This window comes from Mus pahari, chromosome 12 (assembly GCF_900095145.1).
Source record: "Mus pahari chromosome 12, PAHARI_EIJ_v1.1, whole genome shotgun sequence".
Taxonomy (NCBI): domain Eukaryota; kingdom Metazoa; phylum Chordata; class Mammalia; order Rodentia; family Muridae; genus Mus; species Mus pahari.
The window spans coordinates 85,271,844-85,279,599 of NC_034601.1; the positions used below are offsets into that span (position 1 = coordinate 85,271,844).

General features: G+C 49.1%; 1 protein-coding gene across 5 annotated transcripts in view; it reads right to left on the reverse strand.

Moving 5' to 3' along the window:
- Positions 1–7,756, reverse strand: part of Hlcs (holocarboxylase synthetase) — a 171,824-nt gene that overhangs the window by 88,350 nt on the left and 75,718 nt on the right. The gene's annotated exons all lie outside the window — the stretch shown is intronic.

A 7,756-nucleotide genomic window follows, 5' to 3' on the forward strand; every position in this document is an offset into this window, starting at 1 on the left:
GAACTCGCTCTGCAGACCAGGCTTGCCTAGAACTCACAGAGATCTGCCTGCCTCTGCCTCCCGATAGCTGGGATTAAATGACTGCCGTGACCACTGCCTGACAACCTAGAGATCTTAACGATTTGAGTAGTAATTTCATAGTTCCTCTAAGGGTTTCATTAAGCTTCTATTTTGGCTCTACTATATAATTCCAAGTAATTCCTAGAGTGTAAAGAAAATAATGCCCCAAATAAAAGCTGCTGCTTGTCACTCACACTTCAGAAAGAGTTGGCTGGAACAACCAAGGAACTTTGTCTCTGCTGGGCCACCAGAGGAGCCTGGCAGTGCACCTCCACTTCTGGGTTACCAAAACCCAGTGCAGAGCATACACTGCAGTCTAGGTAGGCCCTGGGCTGGAACAGGATGTGGGGTGGGGGACCAGCTATGTGGCTTCACCGCAAGAATGGGGATACGTGGGCTGACTCTCTTCCAGATGCAGCCTCTTCCAATGAAGTCAGGACACTGGGTAGTCAGAATCTGAGCTCAGTGAGAACAATTATAACTGCTTTCTTTCTCTCTCTCTTTTCTAAAAGATATGCTTATTTTATGTATGTGAGTACACTGTAGCTGTCTTCACACACATCAGAAGAGGGCATCAGCTCCCATTACAGATGGTTGTGAGCCATCAGGTGGTTGTTGGGAATTGAATTTAGGACCTCTGGAAGAGCAGCCCTGGCTGTCCTGGAACTCACTGTGTAGACCAGGCTGGCCTCGAACTCAGAAATCTGCCTGCCTCTGCTTCCCGAGTGCTGGCATTAAAGGCATGTGCCACCACGCCCGGCTCCCTTTCTTTCTTTTTTAATGGGTCATTAAAAAAGAAAGATGCTTTATTTTAGGAGAATCTTCTCTCAGCTGTGCCATGACAGAAAGATTTCTGGGCCAGTGGGATAGCTCCATGGGTAAAATGGTCACCTGAGTTTGAATCACTGGAAGCCACACAAAGCTAGAAGGAGAGAAACCAGTTTACAAAGTCCTCTCAGCTTCACACACATAGCACAGCATGAACCCCCGCCCCACCCACACAATAACAACAAAGCTAAAAAAGAGAATTTTCACCTTCAAACCCAACTTCAGTCCTAAGATGACCCCTACACCCTGCATTTTGCATTTTAAATTTTGGGAAGTCTGATGAGACACCAGGAGACCCAGGAGAGGAACCGTTCCATCAGTTACCTCTCACAATTCCCTTCTTCACAAGCCTTGGCCTGCGGAGCTCCTCGGTGTAAGAATCCCCTCTCAGCCCCCAAACCGCGGATGCAGCCATCAATCCTTCAGCTTAAGTGCACGAGCATCTCTAATGCTGTGTGTATAGCAAGTGTGTCCAAACCCGACCCTCAAACTTTTAGACCCGCCTGAGCTGCTGCTGCTTCAGGGTCTCTGGGGAACAGAGCAGGCAAAGGAACCGGAGAGAACTGCATCTGAAACAGCACCCCGGAGCCCGCGTTACAGTGCCCCCGGACTGCAAAGAATCCGAAAAGTTGTTTTATCACGACTTTAAAATTAACTCTACACCAGAGCATGTGTGTTTTTACTTAGGGGCCGTCAGAAATCGATACTGAAGGACTGTCGGCGGAGGCCGGGCTGCTTTGGCTTCTGGTAGGAGCAGGGCCTGCTGCCCGCTGGGAAGCTCCTTGCAGAAGGGTCACCTCCCTCACCCAAGCTCACTTTCTTGCCACCACAGAAAGTTGTGGGGAGGCAGTCAGAGGCACATCTGGACGCAGAAAGAACTCAGCCGACAGGCCAGGTGGGTCCTGTCACCTCCTGGCTGCCATTGCTAAGTTATGAGTCTTCGCTCCTATGCATCCTCACTGTGTGTGTGTGTGTGTGTGTGTGTGTGTGTGTGTGTGTGTGTTCACCTGTGTGAGAATGTATAACATGAACAGGCCACATGGATGTCCAGTGTCTTCCACAATGGCTCTCTGATGTGTGTATTCTGTTTTGATTTTCACCTGGGGTTCATGGATTCGGCTAGCCAGGCCAACCAGCAAGCCCCAGCAACCCTCCTGTCTCCACCACCCCAGGTCACCTGGTTTTCACACAGGGGCTTGCCCCCCACTCACACAGCAAGCATGTTACCCACTGGGCCATCTCTGTCTCCTTTCTCATATCCTAATGCATAGTCCTTGCACTGTTAATTTAGAAACAACGTGAACAGGAAGAGTTGGCTTCTCTGTCTGTCTGTCCTTCTGTCCTCAGACACTGCCTTCACTCATGTCAGAGCCGAGAAGATTTTCTGAGGCCTGAGGAATCCCCTTCCCAAGGGTCTGGAGGCACAGAGGAACGAGCTTTAACACATGTCACAGGAGGGAACTTACCTCAAAGGCCATTTCCTGGTCCTTCAACCCAACTGTTGGGAGAAGCCACGGCTAGGTCAGAGCGCGCCTGGCCTCCTTAGCCTCCTGGGACTGGGAGACACTTTGAAGCTCAAGGGCAGAAAGGCCTGGGAAAAGCATGGGGGAGGAGGGCAGCTTGGCACCAACCCCTGCTCGGGGCCACACCCACTTCCCCCCAGAGGCTCTTTTGGGGGATTATGGAATAAAATTACATCAGAATATACATTAATGGGAATATTTTCAATAATGAGAACACTGCTAATTGTATCTTTTCTTTTTTTTAACACGAGGTAGAAGACTTTATGGCGACCCTGAGAGCAGCCAGGTGCCCGGTGGGGAGCCTCATATTCTGCACACACTTGTAAAGGCCGTGACAGGAGGCTGCGTGGTATGAGGTGTGAGAAATGAAAACTTTATGTGCATACAAATTTAGATTTTTAAAATATTTTCACTAGGGGCATAAATAACGAGAAATTAGACCCCTGGGTTTTCAGAGGGCGAGAATACAGACTGAGGTTTTTGTTTTAAATTTGAGTACTTGGGCGCACCTAAGACCTGAGGAAGTTACTGAAAGCAACACCTCAGCTAGACTTTGTGCTTTTCATAGAACTTACAGTTTCCTTCAAGGAAGGACAGGAGGTTGAACACACACGAGAGAGAGAGAGAGAGAGAGAGAGAGAGAGAGAGAGAGAGAGAGAGAGAGAGCATACCACACGTGTATACAAGAAAATGGCCTTTACAAACACAAAAAAAGTTTACTAAATTCATTTTTTTAAATTTTAATCTGTTTTAAAGATAGTATCACTGCTACTTTTAAAAAAAAGAAAAAAGAGAAAGCCTCCATGGTGATTTGCTCATTATAACAATATTTACGCATTAGAAGGTTGGACTTTGGCCTGAACGCCCGTGCACCAGCCACCCCGACTCTACCGTCTATGAACACTTGCTTTAGTGCACACCAACCATGGATCCCTTCAGTCATCTGTCCCTCTTACCGCCTCCCCCATTTCAACTCAACCACAGACAGGCCACCAGGTTAGTGTCCTTAAGTGCCTCAGTTTACCCACCACAGCCCAGCCCTTTAGTTCTTATGTGAAATTGGCTGTCTGTGGTGTTCCCAGGTCTGCTGGACTTGGACAGATGGACACCTGGTGTCAGCAGGACCTACAGACCTCAGCAGGTACCCTGTGCCCTCCCTGCTGACCACCAGCCCTGATCCACAGCCAACCACATTGAGTTCTTCTAGCCTGTTCCAGGACTTTATATAATGGAGCCACACTGTGTGCTCTTTATGGAGGGTTATTCAATGGAGCCACACAACCAATGTATATATCAGCCTGAACCTTAACTGCTGAGTAATTTTCTTTTTTTGTCACATGTATTAATCTGTGTGTGTGTACATATGTGTGTAACATGTATGGGCATGTATGTGCTATGGCATGTATGTGGAGTCCGGTCTCTACTCCTACCCAATTCCATGTGGGCCCCTGGAATTGAGCTCACATTGGTGGTGTTCAGCACTTTGAACCACTGAGCCGCCTCCATGACCCAGTTATTTTCCTTTTGTAGCTCCATTGTAAGTATACGCTACAGTTTACACACTATATAGTATCCTGATATGGGGTCTGTGAAGGAAAATAACTGAGGTCAGGTCACTGACCTAGTGACAAGAACTTTCAAAGGATTCCAACCATGTACATGCCTGGTACCCTCAGGAGTCAGAACAGGGCACTCCATCCCTGGAACTGGAGTTACAGATGGGGGTGAGTCACCACATGGATGCTGGAAACCCAACCTGGGTCCTCGGAAGGAGCAGCCAGTGCCTTTAACTGCTGAGCATCTCCAGCCCCTCACTGTGGTTTTGAACTGAATCTTTTGCCTTCATGGCTACCCTAGGGATTACAGCCTCCATTCCAAACTCACTCCTTCTTTTAGTGAGACCACTGTGCTATACAGCAATGGCTGACTGCACCCTTCACTGTCCAGGAGGCCGGAGCTGACATAAGGCACCACATCTACATGCGGACCACCTAAGATGGCCGCTGGCTGAAACTCTGCTTCGGGTGGGAGGCCCACAACATGTTTAGTAAATCGGGTCGAGGAGGGCCTTCTGAGCCCACTCAGATTCTCCCAGTGGCCTCGTGGATTAGGTACTTTCTTCCGTGCTGTAACTAGAGTTAACTGCAAAAGCAGTTAAAGGAAGAAGGGTTGGTTTGGACCACAGCTTGGGGTTCAGTCCCACACCGTGTGGGGAGGGGCATGACAGCAGGAGTGTGAGGCAGCTGATTACAGCGTGTCAGTAGTCAGCAAGCAGAGTGGGATTAAGTGGGTCCAAGTTATCTAACCTCAAGGCCCATCCCTAGCGACCCACCCTTCCAACTAGGCCTCCTGAGGGTTCTCAACACTCAGTACAGAGCACGCCAGCACCCGGGCCCAAGTGTCCACACAGGAGCCTCTTGTTCCACCCGCTACCCCACCACCTGCACTCCCTCGGGCATGCACGCATCCTCTGCACTCTAGCTCTCTCCTGTCCTTCCATGGTCAGCTGTTCATGTGAAAACATTGGTCTTTGCTGCACAAGCGTGTTGCTCTGTGTACCAGTCTGGATTGACAGCTTTATTTTCTTTGAGCCCTTTAAAAACATAGTTCTGGGGGCTAGAGGGACGGCTCATTGGGTAAGAGCGCTGACTGTTCTTCTGAAGGTCCTGAGTTCAAGTCCCAGCAACCACATGGTGGCTCACAACCACCCATAATGAGATCTTACGCCCTCTTCTAGCATGTCTGAAGACAGCTACTGTGTACTTAGGTATAATAATAAATAAATCTTTAAAAAAAAAAAACATAGTTCTGACTCTGTAAAGACAGTCTTCTGGACTCTGTGGCTTCTGAGACGGCCACTCCATCCTTGTGAATGTGCAGTACCGGTTCCTCAGACTGACTGGCATATTCCTTTGTCATCTGGGGCTTTGGCACAGAGTATGGAGGGCCTAGGTGCATTTCACTGTATTTATTTTGCTTCGGTTTGCAAATGTCTTAAACTTGTAAATTTATGTCTTTTGTCAAACTGGGGGAACATCTGGCTGTTATTTCTTCAAATATTTTTTCTCTCTCTTGTCCTCCTGGACCTCTGATTATACATGTATTAGACATTTTCATACTGCCCCATAGGTCTCTGGTACTGTTTATGTTTTAAAATCTAATCATTATTACAGTTTTGTTTTCAAGTTCACAAAACATTAGACCTCGAGACCTATATAATTGCATTCACTGTGGCTGACCTTTGAAGGGTTACAGTGAACGAGACAGAAGGTAAAGAGAGAGGCAGCCTCGACTCTCACAGGAAGTTGTATTAACTAGAAATGTCCTGTACCAGCTGCTACTTAAGGACACAGAGAGAGAGTCAGGACCAGGGCTGTCACCTAAGACAAGGCCCTGGGTATGGCTACAGTCACCTGATGTAGGTCTCAGAAAAGGCTCATTGGTGTTGGTATCTACATCCACAGACAATGGCACAGAGGAACAAGCAGCCCATCCCACTAGTAAGATGCAGGGGCTTCTTAAACAGACTGTACGGGACAAGAAAGTCCATAATGGCAGTCCACATTAGTCTTAAAACAACAGAGACACAGCCAAGCACTTGGGACACGGGGGCTAAGTGTTTTTTCTATTTAGAGTCACAGTCAGATTTCCACTGTGGAGTGAGATGAGTCTATAAGACCCACACAGAGAGAAGGAGCTGGCATGGAGTCAGTAACTGACTGTTACCTGAGCCTGTGACAGGAGAGACTCATTGTGGCTGCTCAGACGCAACAGGCTATAGGCGGACTGCAGTGGGTGGCTGGCCCTTCAGATCTAAGAGAGGATGGGGTCTGGAAAACACTGTCCACCTGATGCAGGACACGGGAGATGCCAAGTCTGCCACACAATCCCAAGCCACGCTGGAGAGGGCTGTCTGTTTCACATCTGTGATCCGGGTACTGACAATACCAGGTAGATGCTGCTATGGTCTCTAGAAGGTCTCGCTTCCACAAACGCCCCTGCCGTTGGCAGCCACAGGAGAAGGGAGGGAAGAAAAGCCCGAAATAAGGGCTGTGCCGTGCAAGCACTCTACGGGCCTCCTGGAGGAGTGTAGATTCTCGTCTGAGATTCATAATCACGGATCCCAACACCCAAGCATCTTGGGTCGCCTCTTACAGACATCACGGAATGCTAAACGTCAGATTATATCTTGTTTGGTTCGTTTGAGATGACAAAGCTCCATGGAGTGTTTTCAAAAGTGGAGAGGACACTAAACAGTGAGAGAGGATTAAAGGTTCCAGAAAGGGGAGAAGGCAGAACTTGCATAAGCTTCCACCTCACACTCTGCACCCTGTTCCAAGCATAAGGACCCTCCCTGGGGGGGGGGGAGGGGCAGGCAGGGCCTGGGTGTTACCTGCTGACCAGCCAAACAAGCTTGGAAGGAACTCTAATGTCTAAAATGCTAGTAAGACCTCACCTGAGACAGCACCCTCCCGCTCTGCTATACTTTCCCTCCTTCCACCCTCCTGGGCCTCTCAAGCCTCCAGGTGGCTCTGTGGGCCTGGGCAGCTCCCAAGACAGCTGAGTTCTTACTGCAGTGCCACCGCCTCCTCTGCAGTTCATGGAGTTACTGACGTAAACAGCCAGGCAGTTACTTAACCAGTATTCAGTCAGGGCTTCACAGATTCCAAGCTGGCCGTGGAATCTACTACACAGCAGAAGACAGCCTTGGATTCCCATCTTCCGGCCTCTGCCTCCCAAGAGCTAGGACGGCAGGTGTGGACTACCATGCTGGGCTCCCAGCTCCCTCACCTCTGGCTGTTGAGCTTGGAAGGGACCCCAGGACACAGTTCCTTCCAAGGGGAAGCATTTAAACATTCACCCAGACAACTGCTCTCCACTCCCACCCACGACAGTGGCTACTTAGTATGAGAGGGCCACGGGGCCCACACAGATTTCCCTGGGTGCCAGAAGGAAGTTCTAGCCATCCGTCCCTGGAGAAGTCGAGAACTTCGCATGACACCGTGTGCTGCGAATAAGGCTTTCCCGTGGCCTGGAACATCCACAAGGAAGAGCAAGGTACCTTACGACTGAACAGCACCTCCAGGAGGCATAAAAGGCTTAAAGGAGAGAATGTGAGAGCTCGAAATAAAAGCAGTCAGCCAGCAAGTAAGTACCCCAGCTTGATGGACTTCAGGTACCTTCGTGTCCAGCTTCCACGCAAGCCCTAAGGCTGAGAAAGCCCCTGGGGCCACTTGTGTATAGATTCCTATATTTACCTCATTTGAGAAGGAGTTTATGGCTTAAAAAATAAGCTCCTAACAGTGGGGGCAGAGGCTGTCCCTGACTCTTTTTTTTTTTTTTTT